Source organism: Ceratotherium simum, chromosome 5, assembly GCF_057802395.1.
Source record: "Ceratotherium simum simum isolate JZ-2026a chromosome 5, ASM5780239v1, whole genome shotgun sequence".
Taxonomy (NCBI): Eukaryota; Metazoa; Chordata; class Mammalia; order Perissodactyla; family Rhinocerotidae; genus Ceratotherium; species Ceratotherium simum.
The window spans coordinates 29,928,936-29,951,885 of NC_141904.1; the positions used below are offsets into that span (position 1 = coordinate 29,928,936).

At 40.8% G+C, this 22,950-nt stretch overlaps 1 long non-coding RNA gene across 2 annotated transcripts in view; it reads left to right on the plus strand.

The window, feature by feature from the left end:
* Nucleotides 1-1,389: 1,389 nt before the first annotated feature.
* Nucleotides 1,390-22,950, plus strand: part of LOC147916992 (uncharacterized) — a 103,713-nt gene continuing 82,152 nt past the window's right edge. Inside the window, exons 1-3 of one of the 2 annotated variants that reach the window (XR_015552354.1) lie at nucleotides 1,390-1,443; nucleotides 6,241-6,356; nucleotides 19,028-19,180. This is a non-coding gene — a long non-coding RNA (uncharacterized LOC147916992). The remainder of the gene's footprint in view (nucleotides 1,444-6,240; nucleotides 6,357-19,027; nucleotides 19,181-22,950) is intronic. The other variant, XR_015552353.1, reaches the window with a different exon arrangement.

Consider the following 22,950-nt stretch of genomic DNA (forward strand, 5'->3'; position numbering starts at 1 on the left):
TATAACACGGATGTTAGTGCGCTTGATGTTGTCCCAGAGGTCCCTTAGACTGTCCTCACTCTTTTTAATTCTTTTCTCTTTTACCTGTTCACCTTGGGTAATTTCTTCTAGTCTTTCTTCCAGCTCACAGATCCGTTCTTCTGTATCCTCTACTCTGCTTTTGAGTCCCTCTAATGAATTTTTCATTTCCAGTATTGTATTCTTCATTTCTGATTGGTTCTTTTTTATATCTTCCATTTCTTTGTTGACATTCTCACTGAGATCATCTATTCTTCTCCCCAGATCAGTGAGCATCCTTAACACCCCTAGTTTGAACTCTCTGTCAGGTAGGTTGCTCATTTCTGTTTCACTTAGTTCCTTTTCTGGGGTTTTGTCCTGTTCCCTTACTTGGAATGTATTCTTTTGCCTCCTCATTTTGCCTCTTTCCCTGTGCTTGTGTCTACGTATTAGGTAGGTCAGCTACGTCTCCTGCTCATGGATAGGTGACCTTATGTAAGTCATGCCTTAGGAGGTTTCCAGTGTGCTTCCCTCAGTTCTCAATGTTCCAAGGGTGACCCCTATGTGGGCTACGTGTGTCCTTCTATTGTGGCCTGTTAGCTCTCCCTATAGGCACCCAGGGAGGCTGAGTTATGCTCCTGGCCAGCTGTTGTAATGCTCAGCTGCTTGTAGTTGTTGTGGGCCCTTCAGTCTCTTTATCAGGTGTGGGGAGCCCCAGCACAGTTGGCTGTAAGTTCTAATACCACATTTGTGTTGCAGTATTTCTTTTAACTGAGTAGGCCCCCAGCGTGGCAGGTTGTTAGGCTCAGGGCCTTACAATTGCTGTAAGCCTCTAGCCTATTAGGTCTCTTGTCAGCTCTCTGAGGATTGCAGCTGGGTGGGGCTGGCCTCAGGCACAGGAGCACCCAATTGTTTCAGGCTTTGGAAGGTGGGGCAAACCTCCTATGTGGGTCTTTGAGAAGCACAAGTCTTCTGCAGCTGACAAGCCCTGTTGCCCACAGGTCCACACACACAGTCAACACAGTCCTGCCCCGTGTGAGTGCCCAGACCCACAAGCGGACCCAGTCTCTCCACGGCGGGAGCCCCACACACTCCGCCACCACCCCACACTCTCCACCGGCTCCTCGTGCACACCCTGCCCCGCTCAACTGGGCTCAGTTGCCAGGCTGCAGAGAATCCAGTCACCAGTCTATGCAGGCCCACACGTTGCCTGAGGGCTTGTTGTTGGGTGGGGCCAGTCTCTAGGGTGGGCTGCCTGCCCTGGCTGAGCTGGATTAAATCTGTGCTCTAGTGGGTGGAGCAGACCCTGGGCTAGCAGGCCTCAGGGAGAACTCCAATGGCGTCTGTGTCAGCACGCTCACACCAGGCCACAACAATGGCCGCCGCCAATGTCCCAGTCCCTGGAGAGGTCTCACCCCTCACCGAGATGCACTCAGGGCCTATTAGGTGAGTCTCTTTTCACCCCAGCACTGTGCACCTTTCTTTCTGGTGATTTTAGGATGCTTTCTGGAACGGGTGAGTTTGTGCGCGGGCCCTTTAAGAGCCAGTTTTAGTTTCTTTGTGAACCGGGTTTTCTGGGGGTGCTCCCCAATGCTTTAGTAGCAGGCAAAGTCAGATATTATGCCGCTGGTGTCGATTGTGCTGGGTCCACAAAATGCCCACAGCGGGGGTGCTCCCGGCTGAGGGCCCCACGTCTCCAGGGAGGCTGCGTACCTGTGAGCTGCTCCCGGCGGCCGTGAAGCTGGCGGCTTGTGAAGGCGGCGTTTTTCCTCTCCGGAAGGGAGTCTCTGCCTCTTCCACCTCAGTTAGGATTGTCCGTTGTTGCAGGAGTTCCTCTTATCCAGTTTTCAGTTCTGTCTCAGGGGTAATTTTTCCACGAGTAGTTGTAAATTGGCTGTGTCCACGGGAGGAGGTGAGTTCCGAGTCTGCCTACGCCGCCATCTTGACTGCGCCCAGCCCATATGGTTATTTTAAACAAATATTTGGTTTGAAGAATGGGTAGCATTTGCATCCACTCCAGTTTTTCCTCTCTTTTCCTTGCCAAGAGAGGAGAATTGGACTTGCCTTCCTCATATTTATCCTCTAGCGCTCGCGATTTCCTGGATTATTTACTGTTTGTGGCTTTGAAGGCATAGTCTGTAGCCTTAGGAGGCCTTGTACCAGAGGAGAGGGCTAGGATTTAAGTCAGTTTAATGTGAGGTTTGATTTTCTCTTATTCAATAAGTCATTAGCAAAGCGTTTTTCTCTGAGTAATTAGCTATTCTTTTGGTTTCTTCTCTCTTAGTGATCACTGTTTTCTAGGGGACAAACATAGACCAGAGAATTATTTTCTCTTAAAACAAATAGGTAAAAAATGAGTGTGTCCATATTCATCAGCTTCAAGAATGCCCTTTTCATGTCAATGAAATGTGGGTTGGAATAGCTAAAAGATTGAATCCAACTTTTGCCTTAATCCTGATAAAACAGGGCAAACTCTAAACATTTTAAACTAAAGAATTAAGGCAAGATGGGGAGAAATGCACTGTGTGTTTTTGTGAAATCAGGTCACAATGCTGCATTGTTGCAAACAAGGGAAACCAACATGGACAAGTTTGCCTTATATACCTCAATGAGGTTGAAAACATTGGCAGTGGGGAGCCAGACAAACAGAGCAAGTGGAACTATGGAAACATTTCTGTTCCCAAACAAACTCTGTGCAATTACAAGCCTGAGAACACCCACGGAGCTCTCAAACTGGGTACCAAAAAAGGCGAGGCTGCTAACTTCTAAGCAAGTGACAATAGGAAAGGAAAAACCCAGCCGGGATGAGCTTGCCCTTCTCAGCTGGCACCAAAATAACATTGCTTGAAGAAAACAACATGAAACCTGGCAGTCTGAGAGCCACAAATAAAAGCTGTATTTAGCAAATGCCAGGGAAAAAACATAGTCTTTATTTCTTGAAGAAACTACCATGTTTACAATGTTACTAATGGTATATATTATGTCAAAACCATGTCCTGCTAGCCAGTGCGGAAGTAGATGCTATATGGCGCATACATTAAGATGTTCTTTAAAACGCTGAGATTTCTTGGTAGGCTAAGACCTATGGCTGAGGATTTACGCATAAGTTCAGCTGTGTGAGGTCGTTTCAAGATGTTGCTGACTTCCTGAATCCCAGAGCAGAGCTTCTCAAACTTTCGTGTGCACAATACAATCACCTGAGGTTTTGTTAAAATGTAGGTTCTGATTCAGCAGGTCTGGGGTGAGGCCTGAGATTCTGCATTTCTAACCATTCCCAGGTGAAGCCCATGTTCCTGGCCCATCAATCACATTTTGAGTTGCAACATTCTAGAAGATATTATGTCAACTTAATGAGAAATGGGGAGGGCAGGTTTAGAACTAATTAGGTTACATACTCAGGATATGGTAGGATAAAATGATGGACTTTAATTAGCATTTGAATGTGCCTATTGCAATGAAAGATAGAAAAAACTTACTTTTACAAGACTCATTTTTTTCATTGAGCATAGACGTTACAACAGAAGCAGAATCTGGTGATATACTAGTATCTTTGTGTCGGAAGAGACCTCAACAAGGTGAGCCTCCTGACTCCCCCCCACCTAGTGCTGTTTCCACAGTGTCCAAAGGGTCCTCTCTTCACGTTCAGGATCCATGCAGCAAACTTCCCCCCACCATCGTGTATTAGTTTCCCGTGGCTGCTGTAACCGATTATCACAAACGTGGTGGTTTAAAACAACAGAAATATATCCTTTTACAGTTCTGCAGGCCAGAATTCCAAAATCCTCATTACTGGGCCAAAACAAGTTATCCACAGGGTCATGCTCTCTCCAGAGGCTCTAGGGGAGAATCCATTCCTTGTCTCTTCCAGACTCTGGTAGCTGCCAGCATTCTTTTTCTTTTTTTTTTTTTAACTTTTAAAATGCTTATTTTAAAATAATTATAGATACACAGGAAATTGCAAAATAATGTACATGCAGGCCTCTTGCACCTGTCACCCAGCCCTCCCCCAATGTCAACATCTTGCATCAGTATATTATAATATCAAATCCAGGAAATTGACATTGATGTAATCCACAGAGCTTATTCAGAAGACTCATATTTTTAACTGATTAAATAATAACAAAGGACTTTTTAATTTTTATATTTATTTTAGTAATAAATGGACCAGATGCCATTATTACAGCCTATTTCAGCACACAATCAAAGATAAAATACATGCTCTGGTTTAGAGGTATAGAAAGCTCTCGCCAGGAGATGGCACCTTAAATGTACATTATGAAACTCATGAACCAGGAAACTGGTGCAGTCACTTCTCATTCCAGCTTCCCAGCATTTCATTTGCTGCAATATAGCTAGTAATGAAATGAATTTAAAGACATGAATCCAACGTTATATTCCACTTAGAGTATGTAGTTGTTTACATGTGTAGTTAGAGCTTTTACATGACAGGGTTTTGATTTTCATAGTGGAGCTTCATGAATTGTAATGAATTGTAAAGTATTTTTAGGGAAGGTTATTATTTTCTGTGAAAGGGATATTATACTTTAGACGTTAAGGTCTATGCACTCTTCTTTGCTTCACATTTTCCACTTCTGATGTTGTCAGCCTGAGGAGAGGAGAGAGCCTTCAGAAAAAAGTCAAAATAAGGCAGTTGAGCGGGCAATGGCTCTGGATTCAGCAGACTCTCCATAAGGGGTCAGGAACTCGGGGGACTTCTGGTGGCCCAAGATAACGACAGCTGACTAAATCTAAATCTCTTCAAACATCCTCATAATTATACAGATCAACAAGAAAAATAAGATTATACAAATCCAATGCCTTTGATGGAACAAACTCCTCATTACCTATGTGTAGAAAAATAAATATGGCTTTCCATAGAAACTTTCCCTCAAGCTGGGTCAGAGTGGGGTAGAGGGTGAGGGTCCCACTATGTGAAAGAAAAAGAAGCAGATTGAGCTAAAATCATCAGAAGAAGAAGGAAAGACCACAAAAAGTGCAAAAATAATGAAAAGGAGTCTTGGTGGATCAGCATGCTAACCAAAGAGAAGGGGCTCAGAGTGGGCATGGGCCTCAGAAGGCCATCCTGGGAAGGTGACACTTCAAAGAGAGATGCCCTTGGGGGCCTGAGTGGACATGGGAAAAAAGACAGGTTGTGGGCTGGGGGAAGGACTTAAATCTTGTGAGGCAAAAGAAAACCCCTAAATCAAAAGGACACCGGACCCTTCCCTCAGTTCCCCCAGCCACCAAAGTGGGGGGAAACATCTAGAGGGGAGCTCTGGAGCAGGCGTTACACCTCAGAGTAGTGCCATGAGGAACCATATTGGAACCTGAGGGAAAAAGGAAAAATCAGCAATACTGATCCGGTCTTTACTTAAAAATTTGATATTTTGATCACCCTGGATTTTTACATTCACTCTGATTTTTAAAAATACTGCATTGAAATATTATCTTGATTACTGAGTTTTTTGGTGCCACCTTAAATTGTGTTCCTCCCTCACCTCCCTCTTGTCCTGGTCCTGCCTCAGGGGTCTCCTAAGCAGAGGTGAGGTTGCTGAGCTGTCACTGAGGGCTGTCCCAGGGAGACTACATTTCCCGACTTCCAGCTCTCGGCAAATGCTAGTGAAGCAGCTCTAGGAGCCCCCAAAATCCCCTGGGAAAGAACGGTACGTGCTGGCTGTCGGATGCGAGAGCACACCGAAGGTATGGGAGGAGGTGTCCAAAAATAGTAAAAAGGGATTGATGAGATCTGGGGGCAGCACCACATTATTTACTACAGAGGCCGTATTTTAGTACTGATCTTCCAAAAGCCCCTCAGCTCATTCCCAGCACCGGCCTCGCTGTCCTCATCCACAATAGTGCTCTTGACTCAGTGACCTGTTATTCTGGTCATAGAGATATACATGCACTGTTAATACTCACCCACAGGGTTCCCTGACCTGGGAGGAAAGTCTGTTCATGATGGCTGACTGGAGTAGGGCTGACAGAAGTGACCCTTGGAGAACCCAGCCCTTGTCTAGTCTTTTGCAGACTTCATTACAACCACTGACCTAAATGAGTTATAGATTCCTCTCTCTGTTCTATCTTCATAGAAGGGATCTGACAGGGTCAAGAGGATGAATCAGCACAAATATAAGGCTATTATTGGAAAACACATTCAAAGTAAATAATAGACTGGAAGTAGATAAAAGGCATAATCTTTGCATTTGAAAATTGTCATGCATTTCCTATGTAAACTCTCTCTAGCTCTTCTCTATAGGACAGGAGACTGTGTATCAGTGAAGATAACCAGCAGCAATTTCTCTACCCTATGAACAACCACAGAATTTGAAGAGAAAACGATGTAGATGTTTTTTCTGAAAGTAAGTGGTGTATTAGAATGGCATACGTTTAGAAATGTGTAAAAATTATAAGTGTACAACTCAATACATTTTCACAAAATTAACATACCCATGTGACCAGCATCTAAATCAAAAACTACCACCAGAAGCCCCATTGTGCCCTCTCCCAGGGAGCAGCCACACCAGATAATCACTCTCCTGACATCTAATCCTATAGATTGGCTTGGTTTTGCACTTCATATAAATGAAATTGTGCAATATGTACTCTATTATGTCTGGCTTCCTTTGCAAAAATATTATGTTTATGAGATTCATTCATGCTGTTTGTAACAATAATTTATGTATTGTCATTGCTATAAAATATTCCCTTGTGTGAATATACTCCAGTCTGTTTCACTGTTTTACAGTTGATGGACATTTGTGTCTTCTAGTTTTGGGCTGTTATGGACATTTTTGTGTGTGTACATTCTTGCATTCTTAGACATGTCTGGGAATATATAAAGACATTATGCTAGATTATACATAAGAATTAAATTGCTATGTTTTACAGAGCTTTTTTGAAGTTTGTATGTTTATGAGTAGAATTGGATATGTACAACTCATGGCAGGCAATATGCCTCCTCCCATACATGAGTGCATGGACATTACTTAATTCAAATTCTGTTTTCAGGAGAGAATTTTCTAACATGGTAACCCCTTCTGCTAGTACAATTATAGCATTTCTATTATATCTAGAATTTTTCTTGTTAGGGAACTTTATTATTTCTTCTATATATGGACACATTATGAAACCATTTTCAAAACTGAGGTCAGCAACAGAACAGAGTATCTTTAAGCCATTTCTAAGCATATAAGTAATCCCGAAATCTTATCTGTTATACCAGCATTAAGTAAGGTACTAGAAATTGTGCTCACCTACCCAGAACTCTCTACTTTTCATATTTTTAATCCAATGCAAGGTCCAACATGTCACACATCTTTTAACGGTAGTTTTTAAAAATTTTGCCTGATTATAAGACTCACCTGCAAAATTGCTTGAAAATAAATTCCTAGTCCAACCAGATCAGATGCTACAAGGAGGAACCTAGGAATGACTGTTTTTCAAAACTTATGTGTCTGATGAGGCAAGATTTGGAAACAGTGCAAAAGAGCATTACAAATAATTGCATACTTGGTGTGCTCAAACAAATTATATGTGTGGGGTCATGGTTTCCAAGGCTTCCTTTAAAAAAAGAAGACTTGGACACCCAATAAATGGTGTGTGTGTCTGTGTGTGTGTCTGTGTGTCTGTGTGTGTGTATGGAATACATTACTAATTCTTCCGTTTTATTCAGTTCTTTGATATTACTGGTCATTCACATAGTGTTTTTGTTCATTTAACAGATATTTATTGACTGCCCACAAAGAACAGTATTCTTGAAAAAGTTTCATGTAATTTGACTCCTGCCTAAAACAATTCTAGACATGACACTCACACAAGTAACTAAATCTAGAAGCATGATAATATTGTATAAGCAAAGTCCTATAGAAGTGTTCAGAGGGGGAAATACTTCCTAACCACTTTTTACCTTTTCTGCTTCAATTCCCCCACTCCTCTATACACATCAGAGCAACAATGCTCGAGTTCACTGGAATCCATGTTCACCATTACCATTTACTAAAAATGTAAAATCTAAATGGTGAGGTTAACATTTTATACAGATCAAATTAGAAAACAGAAAAAAGAATAACGGCATACAATGCCAGTTCATCAGCTTCCCACTTAATTTTAAGCTTCTTCAAGACAAGAAAGTGGTTTATTTGCCCACTGCTCTTTCTCCAACCCCTAGAACAGTAGTAGTTGATCAATAAATATTTTCTGAATGAAGGATGAAAAGATGTAGTGGAAGTTAACTATATCATTAGTAACAAAGTAGATTTATATGATCCTAGAAATGGACCTACTCTTTGATCCTGTAATTCTACCCTTGAAGAAAGAATCTAAAAGAAGAAAATCAGTACTTAGCATGTAGATAATGCGTGGTTATGCAAATATTGTTGATATTCATTAAAAGTTAGTATAACATAGAATTTAATAGTTGGGTGAACTTGGACTCTGGAGTCCGAAATAACTTAGATCATATTTCACCCTTCCACTTGTTAACTGAGTGAACTAAGGTTTCAGTTTCCTAATCTGTAAAGTGGGGTTGACAATAATAGTTTCTACCCTCATAGAATTGTTGAGAGAATTATATGAGATAATGTGGGAAAAGATCATTAAACAGAGACTGGCACATGGTACAGATCTAGTTAATAGGAGCAGCTCACCATTAGCCCAATCCTGTGAGTTAGATAGAGCTAGGCCTCATTCAAATAGTTTCCTGCCCTCTGTTGGAGTATTGGCATAAGAAAAGTATAAATCTATGGTGACTAAAAGTGCAGTATGGCCTCTAGAATTGTGCCACATTCAACCCATACAACCATATGTGGCAGCTCTGTGAGCCAGTGTTATCACTGTCATTATTATTATTAATTTTCTTCTATTTCTTAAAATAGTATTTTTAGAAGAAAGTATACTAAATATTCAAAAAAACTGGTTAATCTAAATATTCCCAAAAGCTTGTTAATCAGTTAATCGACTGATTTGAGCTTAAGATACGACCATTAATAATTTTTGTTGGGAGAAATTTGACATGGAAATATTTATAAAATAGTGTTATATGTACGAATGAACTCCAAATTGGACTGAAACTAAATTACAACTATTTATATATAAATATATGGGTTGGAAAGTAATTTTTGGAGTGACAACATGGAATTGTAGACAGTTGTTTCTAATTTTAAAACTGTACACTTATTCTTGTTATATTTACATAATAAACATACACATTTAAATATTTGTATCCATCAGTTATAGAAGAACTGTCAGAGGAACTTCATTAAAAAAATATTAAATTTTTGCAAAAAGACCTTAGGATAAAAGTGGAGGAAGACATGGGGATATGATGAAAGGAAAATGGGAATTTAAGAGGAGTGGAAATGGATGTACCTAATAATGGGGTGTTAAAAAGATGATTCTCTCTCACCCCACGTTTTTCTAAGTTCAATCATCAATTTTTAATAAAAGTTTCAGGAAGGCTAGATGGTTCTATGTACTACATGTGAGCTTAAGGGGATAAAAATAATTCATTTTCAGAAGAGCCTATACCTGTCCCCCCACTGGGATGGTTCCTTCTTTGCACTTGGAGCTGCTTATATTTGCCATCTTGGCATGCTTCCTTCTAGTGATAAGAGAAGACAGGTCTCTTCCTCCATTCCCCAAACAAGCCAGGGTTAGTACTTAATTAATACAGTATTACAATTTTATCTCATTTTTCCCCTTTGCCACCACATAATAGCATTCAATTTAGCTTGTTTTACTAACATTTTGAGATCAGCTTGTGACATTTAATGTTCTCAACTAGATCAATTAATTCTTCTCAATCATTAGAGAGGTGTTAATTTGGTTAGCCAGGAATGGACTCAGTTGTGTTTCTAAATTAGTAAACTCATTTTCATCCAGATAATGGAAGGCTAGAGGCATCCTGCTTTAAGAGTAGAACCATTGGTTCTAGCAATTTTGGCTTGGAAGTATTGTGGCGATAGGAACCAAGTGACCCTGATCCTCAACTCTTGGTTTGAGCTGTTTGTAAAATTTGTCATTTGAATTGAATTATTCAGGTGGAAGAAGTATAGTAATACAGAAATGGTTGGCCCTGCTCACATTAATGATAAAATAAACAAAGGACCACAGTCCTATGGAGTCCCCAGAGGACTTGTACACATATTATATCCAGGAAGACACCCCACCCCCATCACCAAGTGCAGTGCAGTTGGCATGTGATCCCCATTTAATGGTGAGAAAAATGAAACTCAGAGGGTCAATTGCCTTTTCCAGGGTCATGGCGCCAGTAAGAGGCAGGAACTGGACTAGAGCCCAGGTTTCCTGATTCTAAGCCTGTCACGCTGAGTTCAGATGCTAAGCAATTGGGAGTTAACAGACATAAATAAACTATATCTTGGTCCATTTGGTTGAGGTCTTGAACCATGACCTAAGGCATTTCCATGTCCCCCTGACCCTCTTTCTTGAGAATGTAAATTAATCTCTGCTAATTTTGCTGAATCAGCAGCCAGACTAAAACTATATCACTGGGAGGAATGTACTTTCTTCATTTATCTTCATGGAGAGTTAATTTTGAGACTTAATTATCAGAAACGCTGTCCCTTTGTGCTTGCAGTAACCTACCCAGAGCTGCAGAACACAATTAGTTGGTGTAATTTTATTCCACACTTGTGTGGACGTAGAATTTGATGCCTGAGGGAGAGAGCTCAGGACAGAAGTTTAGGCATTAACTGTTGCTCTCTGGATATGGGGAACTTCTCTTTTGATGCTTTTCTACATCCAGGGGTTGATCCCCAACTTCTTACCCTCCTGACTATAAGAACAGAATTCTTCCAGACATGCACACATATCCAAGTTGTTTGCTTCCATGTCTCTTCGAAGCCTATCACAGAAACTGTGTGTGTATGTTGAGGTGTGTCACGTTCCTGAAAAATCTTAAATTAAACTTTGACATTTTCTACAAATGAGGATATATAGATAATTTTATGGTGTAATAGTTGAAAGTGTGCGTTTTAGAGTCAGACTGCCTGCTTTCCAATTTCTGGCTCCACCTGTTAGTACTGTGTGACTTTAGGCAACTTGCACAATCTTCCTGTGACTCAGTGTTCTCATCTGTGTAATAGGGATAATAATAACAAATGCCTTATGTTGTCATTGTGGGTACAATGAGAACACACCTTTTAAGCGCTAGAAACAATAAACATTGGCTATTATTATTTCTGTTATAGTAAAAGTGGTCATTTGTAAATTGTAAGCACTTGAAATATACTGCAATTTTTATAAACCTGATGGGGAGTTTCTTCAAATTTTTTGATGTATTGAAAGCCTCAAGAAATGGAAATATTCCTGCTCTCTCGATAGAGAATTCCCTTTTTTTATAATTTACTCATAGATTCATGTCTTAGTGTTTGTGATGAACATATGGATCTTCCAAATTAAAATCAAATAACATTCACAACAATGATTTACTCGTGAAATAATTCTAGTTATAGGATTTATTCTAATAATCACTTTAACCCCTCTCCCCCATTCGGCCAATGCGTTTTTGTGCAGCCATTGATTTCCAAAGTAAGATATTAATCCTAAGGGCCAGTGCCATTACCTCAAAATAATGGTTTTCTTCACCATTCAACTCACAGGGTTTCTTTCCTTCCTCTGAAGACCAACTGAACTCCTATAATTTCCCTATTCTCTTTTGGTGCTTATGTATTTCATTATGTCTTCAGGCTTACGAGTGTGCACATTTCCCCTTCACTAGTTTTAATCTCTTTTAAGGCAAGACCTCTTTTGCAATCCCTGAGTCAGCTCATGCCTTCCTGTGCCTCTGACTCCTGAGCTCCTAAGTATTGTCTCTATTTTACCCCATATCGCTCCAGGTGCAGAGCTCAGATGCTTTTATGATTTCCTTAAGATATCCATTTACAACAAACATTCCATGAGTTTCAGAAAAATTTACACGTCGTTTTGGGGAGGGCTGATTGTGAGTGGTCACATGGCAGAGAATGGACATGCCTCCCCCTACCTCCTCTCTCTGTCTTGCTGCCCTTATTAGAGTGCCCACACAGAGTTCCAGATTCTCTCTCTAGTATTTTGAGTCTTTTCCATTCTCCTTAGATGTCTGCAGGGGCAGCCAATCCCCAACAAATAATCAGGGTGAAAAACACTTTCTCCAACTTCTTACTGCTTTGGTTTCCCAAAAGCAGCAACTGGCATTGCTATAATGTGTATGCAGTAGGCACTCAATAAATGTTGCCTGGTGATGCAAAAGGCTTGATTATGATAGAAGCAGTTTTGGTAATTGGGGGCAGATGGAGAGAGTTTCTTGGAAAATCTGGGAAGGGCCTCTCTTGGGTATGGACTTATACTCCTTTGCTATAGATTGAAAAATTATGTCCTCCCAAAATTCATATGTTGAAATCCTAGCCCTCAAGGTGATGTTATCAGGAGTTGGGGCCTTTGGGAGGTGATTAGGTCATGAGGATAGAGGCCTCATAAATGGGATTCTTGCCTTTACAAAAGAAACCTCAGAGAGCTCCCTAGCTCCTTCCACCACATGAAGTTACAGTGAGAATAATGGAGATCTATGAGAAAACAGGCTCTCACCAGACACCGAATCTGCAGGTGCCCTGATCTTGGACTTCCCAGCCTCCAGAACTGTGAGAAATAAATTTCTGTTGTTTATGAGCCACCCAATCTATACTATTCTACTATAGCAGCTGGAATGGACTAAGACACAATAAAAGAGATCTGTTCTTACTAATTTTAAGGAGAGGTTTGTTCTTAAACTATCCACTACCACTTTAACCAATAATCTCGGTTAGAACTAGATTATCCCTGAAAAGGTTATTACTCTAAATCTCGAGCCTGCTAAATAGTTGGAAGATTTTGTTTCTTGTAACTCTCACTTCTTGACTGTGTGGAAAGGTCATGAATAGTAAAAGAATGCTAAACTTTCACTCGTATCCCAGCAGTCTGACGGTGCAGCCTTAGGGGTAAACAAAAAAGCTAGGTGGTACTTCCTCCGTGTGGTAATTCAGGTCCTGTTTCTCCATCTTTTCCCTTGTGATGGGGCGAAGAGCTGAAGGTTCCCAGAAGCCAGAGGGTGAAGAGAGCCCATGTTCTTCATAAGAACAGCTTATCAGAGTTAAGTACTAGCTGGTTTCTAGGGGAGAGAGCCTTCAAAAGGAGGCTAGAAGTCTACAAAACAGGAGAGGAGATATTGTCTATTTATGACCCAAGAGATTCAGGAGGTAAAACGCTGTACAGACAAGTGCTGTTGGGCTGGAGAAAGGACTCACATTAGTAACAGGACTTCAAGATCAGGTCTGGGCATGAACTCAGCCTCAGTGTGTTGTAAACAGAATTAAAAGTACATATATAGGCCGTCGGGTTAACCCTTTGGTAAGTTTTCATAAGCAGATAAAAAACCACATCGTAAATGTGCAAGGATGGAATAGACCAGTATTACCCAAAATGTGGACTGCAAGATATTTTAGGTGGTACACAGCTCATCTTTAAATTTTGTATACATTTGTGTTTACTAAACTTTATAGAAAATAAATAATTAGTACATAAAACCCATGATTTCACACACAGGTGGCAATCCACCTCTCCAAATTGCAAGAAATATAGATGATGTGTTCAAGCATGTCTAGAACTGTTTCAAGACTTGGACACTGAAATTTCCACCAAAACCATCTGTAATATAGATAGTACAGATGATATGGACTGGTAGTGTGGATTTGTGTGAATTGAACTTCCACATTCACCATCACACGCTTTTCAGGGATACAGGAAAAGAAGGGGATTGGACTATTTAAATATTGTGATGGTGGAATGTGAAAAGCCAAATTTAGGACACTAGGTTGGACAACCACTTGGTGGAGATGTTGCAGAAGAGATTCAAGCACTAAGTGGATAAAATGGACTTTGTGGTCCCTTTCCTGCTGGAGAGTGTATAAGCCTTATGGGACCTGATGAGAGGGACTTTAGAAGGAAAGGATAATGTAGCAGTTGTCAAAGGATACAGGACCTCTTTAGCATTCCCGTAATGACGGGTACTGGCACTTAATGGGCTGGGGCCAGTTTTCTTTAGACATCTTGCACTGTGTGGAAGGTCCCCACAATGAACAACTGTGCTGCATCCCGTACACCTTTTGAATGTCCTGCTGGGCATTCGTTCAGGTGAAAAACCTCTTGATAATTATCTGAACCTAAAAATTAAGTCTGTTTGATGTGTAAAGGACACTTTTTCCTGGTTTTAATACGGCATATCCATTCTTCTAGGGATGCAACTACTGTGTAATTCACAGGGCCATTGTTTTAAGGGTGGAAATCTGTTTTAGTTTATTATACATTTATTTCTATTAAAATTAGGGCATTTTATTAAATTTTACAAAACTATATGCTTATTTGGGTTCTATTATTTATGAATTTTATATCTGGTTCTGTTTGAGGCTTTTCTGAAGTTGTAGCTCCAGGCACACATTCTTTTGTCACTAGTAGGGCTTCTGATTTTCTCCCCCAAAGATCAGGCCCTGTGATCTGGTGAGAGAATTTTATGCGGTACTTGTGTCACAGAAATTCTAAATACTGGGATTTTCAGAAAACTTGTAATTGGAAGTTCCACAACAAACCCTGAAGATCTCGGGGTTTCTATACTATTTCAATCCCAAGAGATCTTATTTAGTTTATTAGACAGCAGATTAAAGAAATATCTCTATCCTACAAAAATATTTATTCTATTAGCTTAGTTGTCCTCAGACTTCAGTGTATATTGAATCACCTGGGTCACTTGTAGAAAATGCAGATTCAAGGTCCCATCATTATGAACTTGCATTTTTAAGAAGCATCTTCATATTTGTGATGTAGGTGGTTCATGAGCCACAGGTTTGAGAACACTGCTCGAGATTATATGATTCACACTAGAGTTGAAGAGAAAAACCAGACCTTGGTTTTTCTCACCTGTCAAAATACTCTCTTACAGGCCTCACAAGTATAATAAACTCTGCTATTCCTATGGGGAGAATCAATCAATTTTTTAAAGCCAACTATTCAAATGGTTCCCCTGGCTAAAAAGGAGTTATCCTGGTTTCAAAAAATATATCAGGGGGCTGGCCCGGTGGCGTAGTGGTTAAGTTCGCGTGTTTGGATTCAGCGGCCGGGATTCACGCCCGATGAGCGAGGCATAGGCACGGACCTATGCACTGCTCATCAAGCCATGTTGTGGCGGTGTCCCATATACAAAATAGAGGAAGATGGGCACAGATGTTAGCTCAGGGCTACTCTTCTTCAGCAAAAAGAGGAAGATTGGCAACGGATGTTAGCTTATAGGCAATCTTCCTCACACACACAAATATATATATCAGGATGTAGATATAAATGCATTAAAATGAAAAGAAATAGTGTTTCTATGCTAAATGATGTACTTCATTTGGTCACTTAAGATCAAGGCTATGATATACACCTTAGTTTATGAAATCAGTTAAGAGCAAAACAAATAAAAAGAGCTTGGGTTGGTATTTATTTGAATCCGTCAGAAAAGCTGTTCTGAACCTTCTACTTCAAAGGCAATTCAATTTTAGATTATTGGATCTCAGACTTAAGTTTGGCAAAGGATGCACCAATGTTCGTGTGGTACTTCAGCTGCCACCTTTTATGAAAATCTCCATTTATCTAAACTGTTTGGAAACCTAACATTAGAAAGGCTGAAAATGATTAGTTGAAGTTAGTACAAATGCTGGTTAGTAAGTGCATTAGTCAGGGATCTTCAGAGAAACAGAACTGCTCTGTCTCAATCTCTCCCTCTTTCTCTATACATATAAGAGAGAGACTGAGGGAGAGAGAGATTTTTAAGGATTTGGTTCACATAACTATAGGAGTTGGCCACTCTGAAATCTCCACGGCAGGCTAACAGGCTGGAAATTCCAGCAGAAGTTGCAATTTCAGTCTTAACCCCAAAGGCAGTCTAGAGGCAGAATTCTTGCTTTCTCAGGGGACCTCAGTCTTTTCTCTTAAGGCCTTCAACTGATTGGACGAGGCACACCCACAATATGGAGGGTAATCTGCTTTACTCAAAGTCTACTGATTTAAGTGTTCATCACATCTAAAAAAATATCTTCCCAGCAATATCTAGACTGGTGCTTGACTAAACAACTGGGCACCATAGTCTAGCCAAATAGACACATAAAATTAACCATCACAGTAAGCTAAATAACAAAGAAGCAAAGTGGATCATAATGGAAACCTTAAACTCTAAATGTTGGTGTCATCTTTGAAAGCCACGCCACAACATTACCTAACCTAAGTGGGTTTTTTTCCCCTCTGTACCATGCTAATGTTGGAAAACACTTGTTTTAGGGGAAATCTTGGCTGTTCTCCATAACATAATTAATTAATAGGTTGTATTTATAAGGCAATGGGTGAAAGGTTTAAAACCTCTGGAGTCTTAAAATCAGACAGAAGGGTTTTTCTGCATTCCCCCCACTCCCACCTTCCATCTTAGTGGAAGTATATAGAGTTTCATCTAATGGTCAAACTCTGTGGACACAAGAGGGCATCGCTTCTCCCCCTCTGGTGAAAAGACCCACTGGCATTGTTTGTGCCGGTGATGACTAACCATGATGCCATCCAATTACAAGCTTCCTTTTTCCCTATCTCTTTGTAACATATAAGATTATAATTTAGTTCTTATCACCCTCATCTTATAATGACAAAACCAAATTTCCAGCATCAATTCAGCTGCTCCTTTCAGTATCCTATAGCTTTATGACTGTAATTCTGAACCAAAACATCACTTTTCTAACTACAGGGGTATATTTACAAAGGGAAATATGTGATTTATTCAAAATAAATAAGCAAATAACTCCATCTTGGCCTTTCTACCAGAACATTGATGTGATCCCACGTACAAATTTCTTCTTTGTGGAAGACCTTAGGAAATACTAAATTTCAGCTTTCCATTGTTCCATCCCCAGCATAGTTGGGTGTCCTAGAATTCCCTTCTTAGTTCTCATCCCACTACCACTCATTTAGCTGTGGCCTTTGAGTAACTGCCCAGAAAGGCTGGAGGAGGGCTTCCTTTTGGTCAAAGCTGAAGCTTCTCTCATTTTTCCATTGCTCTCTTCTTTTAAGAAATGCCAGTCACACTTGAGTTGGGTTCCTTGAGGCTAGTGGCCAACATTTCACCCCTTGTTCCAGAAGGACTCTCTTACCCCAGGCTCTATGACACAAGCTCCTCACCTCTTTGTCCCTGGCCTCTCCCCAGTGCCTCAGGAATGCCTGCTGTTTGCTTTCTCACCTCCACCTGCCAATCAGCAGTGTGAAGAGGGGATGTCTGGTTAGGTCCCAGCTGATACCATTTTGCTGCCAGTCACAAACAAACACATTCCTTCTTAAGGAAACAACCTGCAGCTTTGTTTTCACACCCCTAGCTTGCAGAAAGAAATTCAAGGCTAATAGCATTAGATCTGTGTCAAAGGAGTTATTTACATGTGAAAACACAATGGCTTATAGAAATGCTGGGGCATTTTGCTATCTCGCTTGCCACTTCATTGCTATCTAGTTAAGTGTTAATCCAACAGTTAGATAGTAAGTGATTATTAAAAACATATAATTACGTCTAACGTTCTAATTCAGGGAAAGCGACAGACTTTGGTGTTTTTATGAGGCTCTGTGTATGCTTTTTCAAAAAATGGGCTGGTAGATAATGAGCCTACTAAAAACTAATTTATTGAACCAAATTAAAACTCACTATATTTCACTGAGAAATGACGTCCATGTTTTTAGCATCTAAGATTAATTTTCTAAGAAAACCGTAAGAAAGATTCACAAATGAGCAGAGAATGCAAAACCACATTGATTTTTTTCATTCAATAGCTATCACTAAATTAAATTATTTCTTTATTCCTGGTATATTTATTGAGGGCCAACTAACTACCAGGCACTGTGGTAGGCTTTATAAATAGTGGGAAATAAGCATGCAAGGTCCTAATTATCACAGAACTTCAATAACCATGTGTGGGGCAGGTGGGGGTAAGAAATATTGAACAAATGAACCAATAAATAAATAAATGTATATACATGAATACTTTCAAATAGTGATAAAGAAGAATATAAAGGAGAAGAACAGGGTAGTGTGAGAGAAAATGAAGGAGGTCATTGTCATGTGCCTACTGTGAGTTTGCCAGACACTGCAATAACAGAGGTGCCATTCAAGACCGAGACACCAGATTTTCAGTCTAACTGGGGAAACAACAGATGAATTAATGGGTTACCATCCAGTAGCTTCTGTGCTAACCCTCATGAGTGAGGTCTCCTCAGGGCATAAGAAGCCTAAATCTTTTTGGAAGACTCCGAGAAGGCCTCTTGGAGGAGGTAACATTATCAACTTGAAAGAATTTAATTATTTCAGTAATGAGCACCATACACTAAGCACTTTTCCCGAGGTATAAATGACTTCCCTACACTAGCTGTGAAAGGGAATGAAGACCACATGGGTCCCAGATGAGGGAAAAGAGTTAAAGGGTGTCTGAATATAGAGGTGAAGGCTTTTTGTTTCATTGCTTGTCCTAGAGCTTGTGTTAGTTAAAGATTTCTTTGACTTTACAGGAGGAAAGGTAATTATGTTAGAAAATGGCCATTTACCTAAGGTGTAAATCAAGGGAAAAAAGTCTTTTTCACTACAGCCACTGTTAGTGCACTTGGGGCCTTCTGATTTACACACCGCAGCTCAATCTGTCTGCACATGTTGTTCATTCTTCATACTACAGCCCCTCCTGTCTTTTCTCTACTTCACTTTGATAACTTCTGCCTGACTTTTGGGAATGTCCTTAAATGTCTTCAGAGCAATCCTTCCTGATTCTTCAAGAATGAGTTAGCTTCTCTCTCAAGCAAGGACTCCCACAATTTCCTCTATGTAATTCCTTGTCATAATTTTTTGCCACGCTGTCTTTGATTGTCTGTTTATTTGTTTGTCTCCGCAAGTACACTAGGTGAGATCTCTTAAGGGACTATGTACACCTGACTTGTATTCTCCCCTTATCTATTGCAGAGTCTAGGATCCAGCAGATGCTTAGTAAATATTTGACGAATTAAAGGATGGATGAAGGAATAAATGAATGAATCATCAGTAGACTCATGGCCTTCTGAGAACATTCACAATGTCTAGACTAACCAGTCTCTCAAAGATAAGAGTGGCTTGAAGGTAAATTCTTCCTGGATTACCCTAACCCAATCCACTGTAGGTGTATTAGTTATCTATTGATATATAACAACTCCATAACTTAGTGGCTTAAAACAACAAAAACAATTCATTATCTTGCAGTTTCTGTGAGTCAGGAATTTATGAGTCACTTGGTTGGGTAGGTCTAGCTCAGGTTTCTCATGAGGTTGCAGTCAGATGTTGACTGAGACTGCTGTCATCTGAAGGTTTGACTGTGGCTGGGAGGATACATTTCCCAGGTGGCTCACTCATGTTGCTGGCAAGTTGGTGGTGGTAAGTTGGTTCCTCTCCACTTGGGCCTCTTCCTGGGGCTTCTTGACCATCCTAACCACATGGTACCTGACTTCCCCCAGAGTGAGCAATCCAAGAGACCAAAGTGGAAACTGCAATGCCTTCTATAACCTAGCCTTGGAAGTCACCCACTTTTACCAATATTCTGTTGGGTAAATAAGCTAGCTATGATTCAGTGTGGGAGGGAAAACACAAGGGAGAGAATACAGGGAGGTGAGGGTCAATGGGGCCATCTTGGAGGCCTGTTATCACACCAGGCTATGTGAATCCTCTCCTTATTCTTTGAGACGGGAACCAGAGTCTTTTTCACTTGGCTGTACCCCAGAAGGGTGTTTGGGAAGGTCATAAAGAGAAAGTTAAACCCGGGGGAACTACATATGAGCTATAAATGAGATGTTGGCAGGCAAAGACTCTTTGACTCATCTTCAACCTTTCACCTATGGTCTCCCATGCCCTTTGGTAACATAAATAAATTTCCACAACATCCCTCTTTGGTGGGTGTTATTTTCCTTATTACAGATGATAAGTTACGGTAAAAACACAGTCAGGGGAATTGCCCAAGGGTACACCATATATCACTGTCAGAAGAGGGATTACAACTCACAGTATCTGAATTCCATGCTGATGTTTAGACTGGACCACCTCCGGTGCATAATGAGTTGTGGCATGTGCTAACTTCCCAGAATTTCCTTTTAACTCTACCTAACCCCTGCTGAATTCATCCCCCTACCACCACTATACACACCACCACCCCCAATCACATACACACACTTCAACACAGCACACACAAACACATACAGACATACTACACACAAGCACACACACACACATCTCACCCATCCCCCATAACTTCTGAAAACCCAAACAGCCCCTTCATGACAGCCTCTCTTTTGTGCCAATAGGAGGCCCCTAGGGGGTGCTTTTAGAGTAAGAGCTGAGGCTCCCAGGTTCAAAATGAGAAAGCTATAATTTTCATATTGTATCTCCTTGCCGATAGTAAATCAGTCATTTTAAGGATGCTTCCCATTCTCGTTTCCCTTCAGGCAGCTCTTATTCCTCTCCGGAAAAAGAAAAGATTTGCTTTATAGCTAACTGCAGGACTGAAATGACATATAAAATAGCAACAGCAGGGAACAAATGTGTCCCTAAAGTGGCAATATGGTGCCTTTTTGTGTGTTTTAAAGCTTTGGAGTGAGAGGCAATTTTTCTTTCCAGGCTTCTATTTGAATAGGTGTTGAAAATTTAGAAAACAATATTAAGTATGTTCAGTAATGGGGCCTGACCTGAGTTGTTCTCCACTATCAGTGGTAGGGATATATATATTTTTTTAATACATTCCAGTATTACTCTGGCCAGCTGCTCTGATGATGTTTGCAGGGCAAAGCTATCAAGTTAATAACAAAGATTGTTCCATTGTTAGGTGTGGGGTTTTTTGTTTATTGTGTAATACTTTTCCTACCAAAATCATTGGTGTTCTATTTCATTAATTGAAAAACCATAAAATAAAAACCTATTTTATTCCCTCCTTCATCTTTCTTTTCCCTTCTCTCAATGTAAGAAATAACCATTCTGACTGCCAAGCCTGTTTTCTTTTTTTTTCCTTTTATTTTTGTCAAATAGGACAATTCAAATGTTTCTTTTGAAACCGAGTCCAAAAGCCAAAGTAATGTCTATATTTCTCCAAACTCCCTATAGTATCAATAAATCCAAAGGGCTGACAGCATGGGGGAAAGTTCTACGCTGAGAAAAAGAGCAAATTGGATCAACAGTGTTGTTCATTATCCTCCATATTAGAAAACAATGCTGCTGAAGGTTATTTCCTGGAGGGAAGACCCCTGTGTGACCTGCCTTCCTCACCACACTGGCTGTACGAGGTCTCTCTCACAGCCGAGACTTGCATGCATTGTTTCAAGCAAGGAAAGGACTGCCTGTTCTTTTTTCTTTCCCTCTGTCCCCCTTCTCCATCCTTAGTTCACACTGCTAAATCAGGGTCTTCTGTCCCTTTCAACATTCAATACATGTAAGGTTACGGAAGGACAGTCCCCAAAGGTCACCATTCTGCAGCAACCATTGGAAGAAGAGGGATGGCCACACACTGAGACATGCTCCGTCCCCACACATGAGGTAGGAGAATTTCCCACAATGCCTAGCAGCATGTCTTGGTGGGAAGGGGCAACTGCCTGGATTCCCATTCTTCATTTGCCACTGACAACCTGGGCAACCTTGGACTTCTCTGCCTAGTCTTATCTGTAAGATGATCTCCTAGTTCCTTTGCATTTCTAAAAGATTTTCTGACTCTGGGATGCCAGGCCTGTGGATGGCATTTCTAGATTGTAGGCTCGAGGAGTGGAGCTTCTTGGGATTGGTGATAACCCATGTGCACCATGGAAGTGGGATTGGAGAAGAGGCAAAATGAAGCTTTACAACTGGCCTGTGTTGTGGTGTAAGGGGACTATTAATCACGCACTTGCCTCTTATGGATTCTAAACCGAGTGAGAAATAGATGCAGGAGCCAGGGATCAAATGGTCAACCTAATTATGAGAACATTGGACTGGAAAACCTGGCTTGGACCTGAGGTTTAAATGGGTTTCCTACTCCTTCCCTCCCAGATTGTTCCCCCATCCCAAGTTAATGATATCTAATGCTTAGCACCTAGTATGTGTTCTAAGTCCTTGAGTGTAGTCCTCTAAGTCCTAGAAACTCACTTAATTCTCACAGCAAGACTTTGAGGTAGATACTGTTATGATCCTAATTTTATTTTCTTTTGCTGAGGCACAGATAGGCTGAGTAGGGTACCCAAGTTCGTGCAGCGCTTACATGGCGGAATCGGCATTTGCAGCCAGTGTTACCACTACCCTGGTCTCAAGCAGGCAGAGCAGCTGGTGAGGAAAAGCTCCCTCCGGAACTGAGCTGGTTGAGGGATGCTGAGCAGAGAAGCAATTGTGTTAGGCTCTGGATGGGGGCCCGTGCAGGTACTTGAAGACCCTTCTCTAATCTCACCAATTAGACAAGTCGCTCCTCCTCTCTGGGGAGAAATGAATGAGCCAGTGGGAGCATTCTTCCAAGAGGACAGATATTTTTATTCTATGAGGAAGGCAGGAACACAGGGAAAGAGGGAAGAAATAGTTCATCCTCCAGGGGCAGCACCCCTTCTTCAGAATGGTAAGAAAAGCCAATGCCACATTCCACACTAGCGGCCAAGAGGTAAGGATCTGATTGCCTTTTGGGGAAGTCCAGCCTCAGACTGGTGGCAAGCAGGACAGACTACATGATTTGTGGGGCCCCCTTGCTCAAGATTATTGAGAATTTCAAGATGGTGACAAAAGAGCATTAAACCAAGTACATGGCTAGCCCTCATGGTAAATCTAGAACTCTGAGATCTAGGATATGATGAAGATGGAGATTTCTCCTGGAGTCAAAGACAGCAGGATCATTATACCACTTTGATTAATGCAAAGCA